Here is a 12,260-nt window from a genome sequence, read left to right as displayed (position 1 = left end):
GACGTGGATGGAACTGGAGGGTGTTATGCTGAGTGAAATAAGTCAATCAGAGAAAGACATGTATCACATGACCTCACTGATATGAGGAATTCTTAATCTCAGGAAACAAACTGAGTGTTACTGGAGTGGTTGGGGGTGGGAGGGATGGGATGGCTGGGTGATAGACATTGGGGAGGGTATGTGCTACGGTGAGCGCTGTGAATTGTGCAAGACTGTTGAATCACAGATCTGTACTTCTGAAACAAATAATGCAACATATTTTAAGAAAAAAGGAAAAGAAGAAGATAACAGGAGAGGAAGAAAAGGGGAGTACGTCAGAGGGGGAGACAAACCATGAGAGATGATGGACTCTGAAAAACAAACTGAGGGTTCTAGAGGGTAGGGGGGTGGGGGGATGGGTTAGCCTGGTGATGGGTATTGAGGAGGGCACGTTCTGCATGGAGCACTGGGTGTTATGAACAAACAATGAATCATGGAACACTGCATCAAAAACTAATGATGTAATATATGGTGATTAACATAACAATAAAAAAATTAAAAAAAAAAAGAAAGAAGCTGAGAAAAAAGAGAGATAAACAACTACTGGGTCACGAGGGCAGAATTCGAGAGATAAGTGATACCATAAGATGAAACAATATTAGAATAATTGGGATCCCAGAAGAAGAAGAAGGAGAGAGGGGGGCTGAAGGTATATTGGAGCAAATTATAGCAGAGAATTTCCTTAATTTGAGGAAGGAAACAGGCATCAAAATCCAGGAGGCACAGAGAACCCCCATCAAAATCATTAAAAATAGGTCACACCCTGACATCTAATAATAAAACTTACAAGTCTCAGAGACAAAGAGAAAATCCTGAAAGCAACTCAGGACAAGAGGTCTGTAACCTACAACAGTAGAACATTGGATTGGCAACAGACCTATCCACAGAGACCTGGCAGGCCAGAAAGGATTGGCAGGATATATTTGGAGCACTAAATGAGAAAAATATGCAGCCAAGAATACCATATCCAGCTAGGCTGTCATTGAAAATAGAAGAAGAAATAAAAGGCTTCCAGGACAAACAAAAACTAAAGGAATTTACAAACACAAAACCAGCCCTCCAAGAAATCTTGAAAGGGGTCCTCTAAGCAAAGAGAGAGCCTAAAAGCAGCATAGACCAGAAAGGAACACAGATAATATACAGTAACAGTCACCTTACAGGCAATACAGTGGCACTAAATTCATATCTTTCAATAGTTACCCTGAATGTAAATGGGCCAAATGCCCCAATCAAAAAACACAGGCTATCAGATTGGATTAAAAAACAAGACACATTGATATGCTGCCTGCAAGAGACTCATTTTAGACCCAAAGACACATCCAGATAAAAAAGTGAGGGGGTAGAAAACCATTTACCATGCAAATGGACACCAAAAGAAAGCTAGGGTTGCAGTCCTTATATGAGACAAATTAGATTTTAAACCAAAGACTATAATAAGAGATGAGGAAGGACACTCTATCATACTTAAAGTGTCTATCCAACAAGAAGATCTAACAATTTTAAATACCTATGTCCCTAATATCGGAGTAGATAATTATATAAGCCAATTAATAACAAAATCAAAAAACACAGTGACAACAATACAATAATAGTAGGGGACTTTAACACCCCCCCTCACTGAAATGGACAGATCACCTAAGCACAAGCTCAACAAGGAAATAAAGGCTTTAAATGATACACACTAGATCACATGGACTTCACAGATATATTCAGAACATTCCATCCCAAAACAACAGAATACACATTCTTCTCTAGTGCCCATGGAACATTCCCTAGAATAGATCACATCCTAGGTCACAAATCAGTTCTCAACTGGTACCAAAAAATTGGGATCATTCCCTGCATATTTTTGGACCACAATACTTTGAAAGTAGAACTCAAACACAAGAAGAAAGGTAGAAAGAACTCAAATACATGGAGGCTAAAGAGCATCCTACTAAAGAATGAATGGGTCAACAAGGACATTAAAGAAGAGTTAAAAAATATTCATGGAAAGAAATGAAAATGAAAACACAGCTGTTCAAAATCTTTGGGATACAACAAAGGCGGTCCTAAGAGGAAATTATATAGCAATACAAGCCTTTTTCAAGAAACAAGAAAGGTCTCAAATACACAATCTAACCTAGACCTAAAGGGGCTGGAGAAAGAATAGCACATTAAGCCTAAACCCAGCAGGAGAAGAGAAATAATAAAGATCAGAGCAGAAATCAATGAAATAGAAACCAAAAGAACAGTAGAACAGATCAACGAAACTAGGAGCTGGTTCTTTGAAAGAATAAAATTAATTGATAAACCCCTGGCCAGACTTATCAAAAAGAAAAGAGAAATGACCCAAATAAATAAAATCATGAATGAAAGAGGAGAGCTCACAACCAACATCAAAGAAATACAAACAATTTTAAGAACATATTATGAGCAACTCTATGCCAGCAAATTAGATAATCTGGAGGAAATGGATGCACTCCTAGAGATGTATAAACTAACGAAACTGAACCAGGAAGAAATAGAAAACCTGAACAAACCCATAACCACTAAGGAAATTGAAGCAGTAATCAAAAATCTCCCAACAAAAAAGAGCCCAGGGCTAGATGGTTTCCCAGGAGAATTCTACCAAACATTTAAAGAAGAATTAATACCTATTCTTTTGAAAGTGTACCAAAAAATTGAAATGGAAAGAAAACTTCCAAACTCGTTTTATGAGGCCACCATTACCTTGATCCCAAAACCAGACAAAGACTCCATCCAAAAGAATTACAGACCAATATCCCTGATGAACAGGGATGCAAAAATTCTTACCGAAATACTAGCCAATAGGATCCAACAGAATCCAATTAAAAGGATTATTCACCAAGACAAAGTGGGATTTATTCCTGGGCTGCGAGGTTGGTTCAACATCCAAAAATCAATCAATGTGATACAATACAGTAATAAAAGAAAGAACAAGAACCATATGATCCTCTCAATAGATGCAGAAAAAGCACTTGACAAAGTACAGCATCCTTTCTTGATCAAAACTCTTCAGAGTATAGGGATAGAGGCTACATACCTCAATACCATAAAAGCCATCTATGAAAAACACACAGCAAATATCATTCTCAATGGGGAAAAACAGAGCTTTTCGCCTAAGGTGAGGCACACGGCAGGGATGTCCACTATCACCACTGCTATTCAACATAGTACTAGAAGTCCTAGCCACAGCAATCAGACAACAGAAAGAAATAAAAGGCATCTGAATCAGGAATGAAGAAGTCAAATTCTTACTCTTTGCAGATGTTATGATCCTTTATGTGGAAAACCCAAAAGACTCCCCCCAAAACTTCTAGGACTCATACAGGAATTTAATAAAGTAGCAGGATATAAAATCAATGCACAGAAATCAGTTGCATTTCTATACACCAACAACAAGACAGAAGAAAGAGAAATTAAGGAATCAATCCCCTTTACAATTGCACCCAAAACCATAGGATACCTAGGCATGAATCTAACCAAAGAGGCAAAGAATCTGTACTCAGAAAACTATAAAATACTCATGAAAGAAATTGAGGAAGACACAAAGATTGGAAAAACTTTCCATGCTCATGGATTGGAAGAACAAATATTGTGAAGATGTCCATGCTACCTAGAGCAATCTACACATTTAATGCAATCCCTACCAAAATACCAACCACTTTTTTCAAAGAAATGGAACAAGTAATCCTAAAATTTGTATGGAACCAGAAAAGACCCCAAATAGCCAGAAGAATGTTGAATAAGAAAAGCAAAGCCGGTGGCATCACAATTCTTGACTTCTGCTCTATTACAAATCTGTCATCATCAAGACAGTTGGTATTGGCACAAAAACAGACACATAGGTCAATGGAACAGAATAGAGAGCCCAGAAATGGACCCTCAACTCTATGGTCAACTAATCTTTGACAGAGCAGGAAAGAATGTCCAATGGAAAAAAAGACAGTCTCTTCAAAAGTGTTGGGAAAACTGGACAGGCACATGCAGAAGAATGAAACTGGACCATTTCCTTACACCACACACAAAAATAGACTCCAAATGGTTGAAAGACCTAAATGTGAGACAGGACTCCATCAAAATCCTAAAGGAGAACACAGGTAGCAACCTCTTCGACTTCAGCTGGAGGAAATTCTTCCGAGAAACATCACCAAAGGCAAGGAAAGCAAGGGCAAAAATGAACTATTGGAACTTCATCAAGATAAAAAGCTTTTGCACAGCAAAGGAAACAGTCAACAAAACTAAAAGACAACCAACAGAATGGGAGAAGTTATTTGCAAATGACATATCAGATAAAGGGCTAGTATCAAAATCTATAAAGAACTTATCAAACTGAACACCCAAAGAACAAATAATCCAATCAAGAAATGGGCAGAAGACACTAACAGCCATTTTTCCAAAGAAGACATCTGATAGCTAACAGACGAGAAAGTGCTCAACATCACTCATCATCAGGGAAATCCAAATCAAAACCTCAGTGAGATACCACCTCACACCAGTCAGAGTGGCTGAAATTGAGATGTCAGGAAATGACAGATGTTGATGGGGATGTGGAGAAAGGGGAACCCTCCTACACTGTTGGTGAGAATGCAAGCTGGTGCAGCCACTCTGGAAAACAGTATGGAGGTTCCTCAAAAAGTTGAAAATAGAGCTACGCTATGACCCAGCAATTTCACTACTGGGTATTTACCCCCAAAGATACAAATGTAGTGATCCGAAGGGGTACAACCCCAATGTTAATAACAGCAATGTCCACAATAGCCAAACTGTGGAAAGAGCCAAGATGTCCATCAACAGATGAATGCATAACCAAGAAGTGTTGTATATATATACAATGGAATATTATGCAGCCATCAAAAAAATCTTGCCATTTGCAATGACGTGGATGGAACTAGAGGGTTTTGTGCTAAGCAAAATAAGTCAATCAGAGAAAGACAAGTATTATATGTTCTCACTGATATGAGGAATTCTTAATCAGGAAACAAACTGAAGGTTGCTGGAATGGTGGGGGGTGGGAGGGATGGTGTGCCTGGGTGATAGACATTGGGGCAGGTATCAGCTATGATGATCGCTGTGAATTGTGTAAGACTGATAAACCACAGACCTGTACCTCTGAAACAAATATTACATTATATGTTTAAAAAAAAAAAGAAGATAGTAGGAAGGAAAAAATGAAGGTGGGTGGAAATGGAGGGGGAGATGAACCATAAGGGACTATGAATTCTGAGAAACAAACAGGGTTTTAGAGGGGAGAGGGGTGGGGAGATGGGTTAGCCTGGTGACATATATTAAAGAGGGCATGTATTGAATGGAGCACTGGGTGTTATACACAAACAATGGATCATGGAACACTACATCAAAAACTAATGATGTAATATATGGTGACTAACATAACATAATAAAAAAAAGAATATTTATCTCACTTTATTATAGTACAGAACCTCCCTTATGCCCTCTGCTGGGTCTGGAGCCAAATATTCAACTCCTATTTTTGGCTAGAACACCTCTGTTCACTATGATTCCTATCTGGGTTTTGTGATGTGAATGTTTGCTAGCCATCTGCTTTTGCTTCAGCTTTCTGAGACCTAGGACAGTTCCACTGACATGAAAATCTGCTTTCCATTTTCAAAAAATTTACCCATGACTCTGTTTATTGCCATAAAACAGAGTTTCAGGAGGGGGAATAATTAAAAACATCTCCTTTAACTCTGTATCTCTGCACTGATTTGCTTAAGATTGCACATATACCATGGAGGAAGCTGTCTTTTGCTTGTTCCAGCAGCTATAATGAAATACCACAGACTGGGTAGCTTCCAAACACAAGAAACTTATTTCTTACAATCTGGAGGCTGGAATATCAATATCAGTGTGCCAGCATGGTCTGGCGAGGGCCCTTTCCAGGGGTGTAGACTTCTTATATTTCACATGAGGGAGGTGGGTAGATAGCTCTGTAGGGCCTCTTTTATAAGGTCACTAATCCCATTTGTGAGGGCTCCACAAACATGACCTAATCACCTACCAATTCTGGCATCAGAATTTCTACATAATTTCTACATTTAGTCATTTTGAAAATAAAATGTCAGTTTTGTGAAAATTTGGATAATCTATATAACACACATCGACCCTACAAATTCGACAGAATTTCTACATAAGATTTCATAAGAAATCTGGGGAGACACAACCATTCAGACCAAAGCAGATTTGTCTTTTGATAAATAATCCCAAAAGGGTCAAATGTGCTTTTTTCCATGCTATTTCAATATCCCAAACTAGGAACCGAAGGAAGTTTTTTTAGTTGTTTATATACACAGCATTGGAACTACTGAGTAAAGGCATGATAGTTTCTACAGCACAATTCCATAGCAGCTGTTTTAGGGCTCCCAGACCTTCTTAAAAGTAAATACATGTATAATAGGATATCTTTCTGCCTTAAAATCACCCAAAGATCCATTCCCTATCCAGGTGACCCCAGGTATTTGGATCTTTAACCAGATCTTGGGTTTTTCCCTTTCTGATTCCCAGATCTCTGATCCAGAGAATCATGCATATTGCCCCAATTACTTCAGTAGTAGCTTGTAGCATCCTGAGATGTCTCAGAACGACTTCAAAACATAGAACTCTAGAAGCCTCTTGGGAAGAACTACCCACTTTGAAAGTGATAGATGAATGCATAACCTTTGTCTCATTTATTTTTTTAACCCCCATTAAATTGCAGAATCTCAACCTCCATAAAAAATCATCTATCCCCTGAGTATTCTGTGTATCCATGTGTTCACCAAGTAGTCTTTCCATTTGTCCAGTGCTCCATCTTTCTTTCTCTCTTCTTCTCTAGTCGCCTCTATTAAATTCTCTTAGTTATGGCAGATGCTGACAAGCATTACTGCTTCTGCTGGGCAAGTGGTTGCTTCTACCAGGTACCACTTCCTTCACCATATAGTGGTAGTGAGTGTTCTGAGAGACATTTTCTTAGAGGCAGCAAGACATCATTCCTTGCACTCTGATATTTTAAAGGCATTTTCTCCAAAACTTTTCTTCAGTTTTTTTTTTCCCCCTAATGAGCTCTCTCCCGGACACAGACCAATCCATAGGAATTGTGGGTGCCCGAAAGAAAAAAAAAATTAATCTGAGTAATTATGATAGCTCTCAATATCACTTCTCAATTTACATGATTTTTCTATACACCTGACATTATAAATGCCAAGATTTTGGCATATATCCACTCAGGAAAGAGAACATGGAAAGACGTGTTTTTTTTTCTTTTTCTTTTTTTTCAATTTTAATGGACTTTACTTTTTAGAATGCTTTAAAGTTTACAGAAAAATTATGCAGAAAGTTCCCTCTCCATCTTTTTTCACAGAGTATGCTTTATTATTAAGATTCTGTACCAGTCTATGAATTTGTTACAGTTGATAAGCCCATATCAATACATTATTATTAACTAAGGCCCATAGTTAGATCCACTAGAGTTCACTATTTGCGTTGCACAGTTAGTTCTAGTTTTAACAAAGTGTGTGTTCTTTTAAAATAAAATAATTGAACATTTTAGCTGAAAATGATATTAAGACTGGTTTCAAATTGTCCACCATTCAAACTCCACATTTCAAACAACAAAAATGAGAAAAGTGCCTGTAACACAAATTTTAAAAAGATTTTATTCATTTATATGCATGAGAAAGAGAGCAAGTAGGAGTGGGGCAGGGGGAGAGAATAGAGGGAGAGGGAGAAGCAAGCTCCCCGCTGAGCAGGGAGCCGAACAGGGGTTTGAATCCAGGATCCCAGGATCACGACCTGAGACAAAGGCAGATGCCTAACCAACTGAGCCACCCAGGTGACCCTGTAACACATGTTTTAACTTAGATCTTCAAACTTCCATTCTCATACATTTTCTTCTCCTTGCTTTTCAGTTTAGTCATTTTGAAAATAAAATGTCAGTTTTGTGAAAATTTGGATAATCTATATAACACACATCGACCCTCAATCTAACCTGGAGAGTGGGAGTGACTGCAAAGAGTCTTTGCAGGAGATAAGGAGGGAATATCAACATGTACATTTCTACCTCAAGTCACTTTGTCCCCCAAGTATGACATGGTCTCCTTGTGCCTGGTACTATGTATTCTCTGTGTCCATTCCTTTAGATAAAAATTGGCTGAGACCCCACTAAATAATTGGTTTATCAGACTTGGCTTTGTCTCATTATTAAGGAAGCTGCAAAATTGGATCTTTGAGCTATGTTAGAGAGCAAATAAGGATTTGATGAGAATCAGTAGCGAAGAGTGAAGAGCATGCATTTAATTAAAGTGTGGCCTGTTCTATCTATATTCATACCTAATGAGGAGACAGACCTGTAGGCTTAGCAGAGAAGGAATTCCTAATAGTATTAATAAAAAGCTAAGTATGTAGGTAAGGCAAGTTCTGGGTATTTTATTTCTTTCCAAAATCAGACATAGCATAAACAAAAATTTTTCATATTTTTGTCTTTGCATTAAACATTTCTAAAATCAGTGGGAAATATTAAAAGTGTAATTATTTCATATATCGCTTTCCTTGGTGATAGTTAATTTAAAGAAAAAGAGTCCACTATGGTTAGAATTCTTAAGGAAAGTATTAATTAGTTAGACCTCAAAACCTATTTCTAAACTGAGAACAAATTAAGAATTATTAGCAGTTAGGTTAAACATAATTTGTAACTCTGTGACATTTTAATCTTTTTTGCCAACATGTAAAATGATGTGTGTTCCCAAGTCACATCCTAAACATGTTCCTTGGTAACTCATAAAACCTACTAAACTGTTCCAATAAATAAATTAATGCTTTATTTTCAAATGATAGGATATTACACTTTTAAAGTTATTTTCTGATTAATCTAAGTTAAGAAAAAAAAACATGTTCTTTTTATTCCAATGGAAATTTTGAATTAAGTTAAGCATATAATAATGATTAAAATGCTATTAAACAATACTTTATATTAGTTTTCTCAAAATTTGTTTTTATTGCATGCATATATCATTTTACCTTACATAATTTGAGATACTCATTCTGTTCTTGTTAAGAATTACAGGTTTTTAGAGTTTGGTTTAAGAATAAAAATTCAGAACTAGATAGTTCTTTGCATTTCTAATTATCTAATGCTTTCTATCAGTAAAACCATGAAAACAAAAGGCAAATGAATCTCTTTTTTAGAACCCATAAATCTCAAACATGAAACGAGAAATATTTTAGAAGGAAACCTCTGGAATCCTCTATCCATCTATTCTGCTTTGCTTAATGATGAGTTATTCTATTTTGGAAGTCTTATTAGATGGAAATTTCAATTATACTAATAGATTCTCATTTCCAACTATCTTGATTATAGACTCAAGGTGCATTTTTTTCTACTATAGCTAGATCTTATTTCCTTTTATTTCTAGTGAACATAAATAGATCACCACTGTTATATTTTGAGGACCATAAGTCAACATGACCTTTCCTAATAATTTTTTGTACACCCTCTTAATTATTAAACTCTATAGAAATGATGTCCACATAGCAATAAAGTTAGAGACAAAGTTATTTGTATCTTCTTTCTTGTCATACAAAGGACTCCATCTTAGTATATTCCACATAGATGGTACTCAGGTTGTGATATGTGATCAGTTTACCTGTTAATAAAATATAGATAGATAGATGATAGATGATAGGTAGATAGATGATGATGATGATAGATAGATAGATAGATAGATAGATAGATAGATAGATAATAGATAGATAGATAGATAATACATAGATAGATAGATAGGTGATAGATAGTAATTAACTTAATGTGTCCAGGGTTCAATGGTAAGGTAAAAAAAATATATAGAATCAATCTTAACATCAATAGTGACAATAGATCTGCATTTCCTTGGGAAAAAAAATTGGTACATTAGGGACTTTTGGTATCTTGGGATTATAACTCATGGACTACAAAATACATTCATACCAAAAATAAAAAGAGACACTTGTTATGATGAACAAGGAACCCTCATTTTCAAACAGGTCTGTCCCTGTAGGCATGAGTGCCCATTTCAATTTCTGACTGGGTGTGGTGGAAGGAGCTTGGAATGCAAACCAGCCTGCATTAGGACTCTCTGTGTATGGGAAGCTCTAAGGGGCCAGCATGGATCTCAACAAGACTGCCCAACACTAACAGAGAAGTAACCACTGAGAGTAAATAGGGAGAAAAGTGCCAACATGTGAAGCAGTATATTATTTGATGGCATAAAATAATGTCTCATTTTTCTTAATTGCCATATTTGTGCAAGGAGTTTCATATACATTACTCCCATTCAATCTTTATAAAGGTAATTATTAGTTTGTTTTTACAGATGCATAAGAGAGGGACAGAACAAGGAAGTCCATTTGCCTGAAATTACAATGTTAATATCTGGTCCAGCTAGGACTTGTGGACAGTTGTTTGTAAGTGTGGAAGCCCTCTAAACTGGATACCCTGCTACCTTCCCACCATGTCACATGCCAAGCAACACTTGGCACTTGTGCTAGCTAGTCTTTCCTAATGAGGAAATTTCAAAAGCTTCTCTCCTTCAACAATCTTCTTCATGCTTTGCATGGTGTGGGTGCAGCCCAGAATTGACTTTTTTTATGTCCATGCTAGTAACATGAGAAACAGACACAAGTGCTTCAGTGATCTAATTCTAGGCATTTGGCTAAATAATTCTTTAACAGTCTTATTGGGTGTCCACAGCAGATACCGTGGAATTCCCTTTCTACATAGATTAAACCTTGTAACACCAACACAGAAGTTACAGCTATATTGTTGAAGCCATCCTAAGACTGAAGCTAATCAGGGACCAAATACAAAATTTCTAGCAATATCAATGAGTAATGTAGATGAATAAAAGGAAAGTCATATGCACTCACAACATACTGTCGCACCTACTCAATTTGTTTCTGAGTTTGGAACTCTATGTGAATCACTGATTTGGAATACAAAATGTGGTACATCAGCATGCTATTTTAAAACCATCTACATCCTCTGAACTTGTTGTGCCTTTTTCCGCCTATCTAAGTCCATTCTTAAACATTTAAATAATAGCTCCACTGAGGTATAAGTCGGTCTATTTGCTTAGGTAATTAGCAGTGAGGACAAAAGCATCTAATCACTGCTGGAAAATGAAAGAGTGGAACTTAAGAATATTAGTGCCTATATTTCAAAGCTGATAAGGTTAAGCCTCTCAAAAAAATAAGTGTACTGTGAAGAGCCACACATAATTTGCAATACAATCCTAAATTCCTTTTCTTTGAAAAAGAATGCACAACATTAGAAAGTGGCAATATTAGCACATTCCAATCTTTCATGCTGCACTAATCTGTCTAATCAAAGCTACAGCACCATTCGTGTAAGCATGCTGCCTGCCTCAGAAGGGCAAATTGCAAACACGACTCCATCTAACAGCATGTGGTTTTAAAAGAGAATGCATTTGGTTTTGCTCCCTGTATAATGAGTTTAAAATCAATTTGTATTTTTGAGAGGAGACTGAAGTTAAAATATCTTTGCTTACATGGATATATTTAACATTTGCATCCGTATCGGCAGAACAGAGTGCTCTATGCTGTTCTCTCATTTGTCTCAAACACGTTCAAAAACACTGCTTTTTCTGAACATATTTGTAGTAAATTCAAAACTCGAAACACATATTTTACAGGATGTTCACCACAGAGTGGCAATACAGTGGCCCCAGTAAGATTTTGGAGACCAAAACAAGAGATGAATACAAACTGGGTGAGTCATTCCAAGCATGCACAATTGAGAACCCTCCCGTGCATCACTGCTTGTGGAACTATGATTTCTCAAAAACACTTGAGGTGCCTCGTTGAGGTTTGAAATACACAAACTCATCAGAATAGTTTTCTCTAAATAGCTTTTAACAGAGGAGCAATGCATTAAAACACAACTCTTGAACATAAACTTTTGAACATAATTTCTCCTCTATCCCTTCCCATGTGAGCTGCTACAGAAATTCAGTGAAGGCTCTATGAATCTTATTTAATCAACCATGATGAATGTTTCCCAAATGCCTAACACTGTCCTATTCTTTATGAATCATGTTTTATGTCTGTCCCCAACAGAAGCCCTTCAACCTTCGAGCTTCTCCCAAAGTGTGGTTTACAGGCCACCTACAATAGAACCACTTGTGCTGACTGATCTGAATTCCTGGGCCCACCTAAACTGACTGAATTAG

The 12,260-nt window shown here is 36.9% G+C and overlaps 1 protein-coding gene across 2 annotated transcripts in view; it reads right to left on the bottom strand.

Annotated features, from left to right (window-relative positions):
- The window catches only part of SNTG1 (syntrophin gamma 1), a 957,083-nt gene that overhangs the window by 297,357 nt on the left and 647,466 nt on the right, over positions 1–12,260 (bottom strand). The gene's annotated exons all lie outside the window — the stretch shown is intronic.

Source organism: Callorhinus ursinus, unplaced genomic scaffold (genome assembly GCF_003265705.2).
Source record: "Callorhinus ursinus isolate GAN/ISIS: 27379988/994484 unplaced genomic scaffold, GSC_fseal_2.0 scaffold5, whole genome shotgun sequence".
Lineage (NCBI taxonomy): Eukaryota > Metazoa > Chordata > Mammalia > Carnivora > Otariidae > Callorhinus > Callorhinus ursinus.
This window is presented reverse-complemented; position numbering and strand designations above follow the sequence as displayed.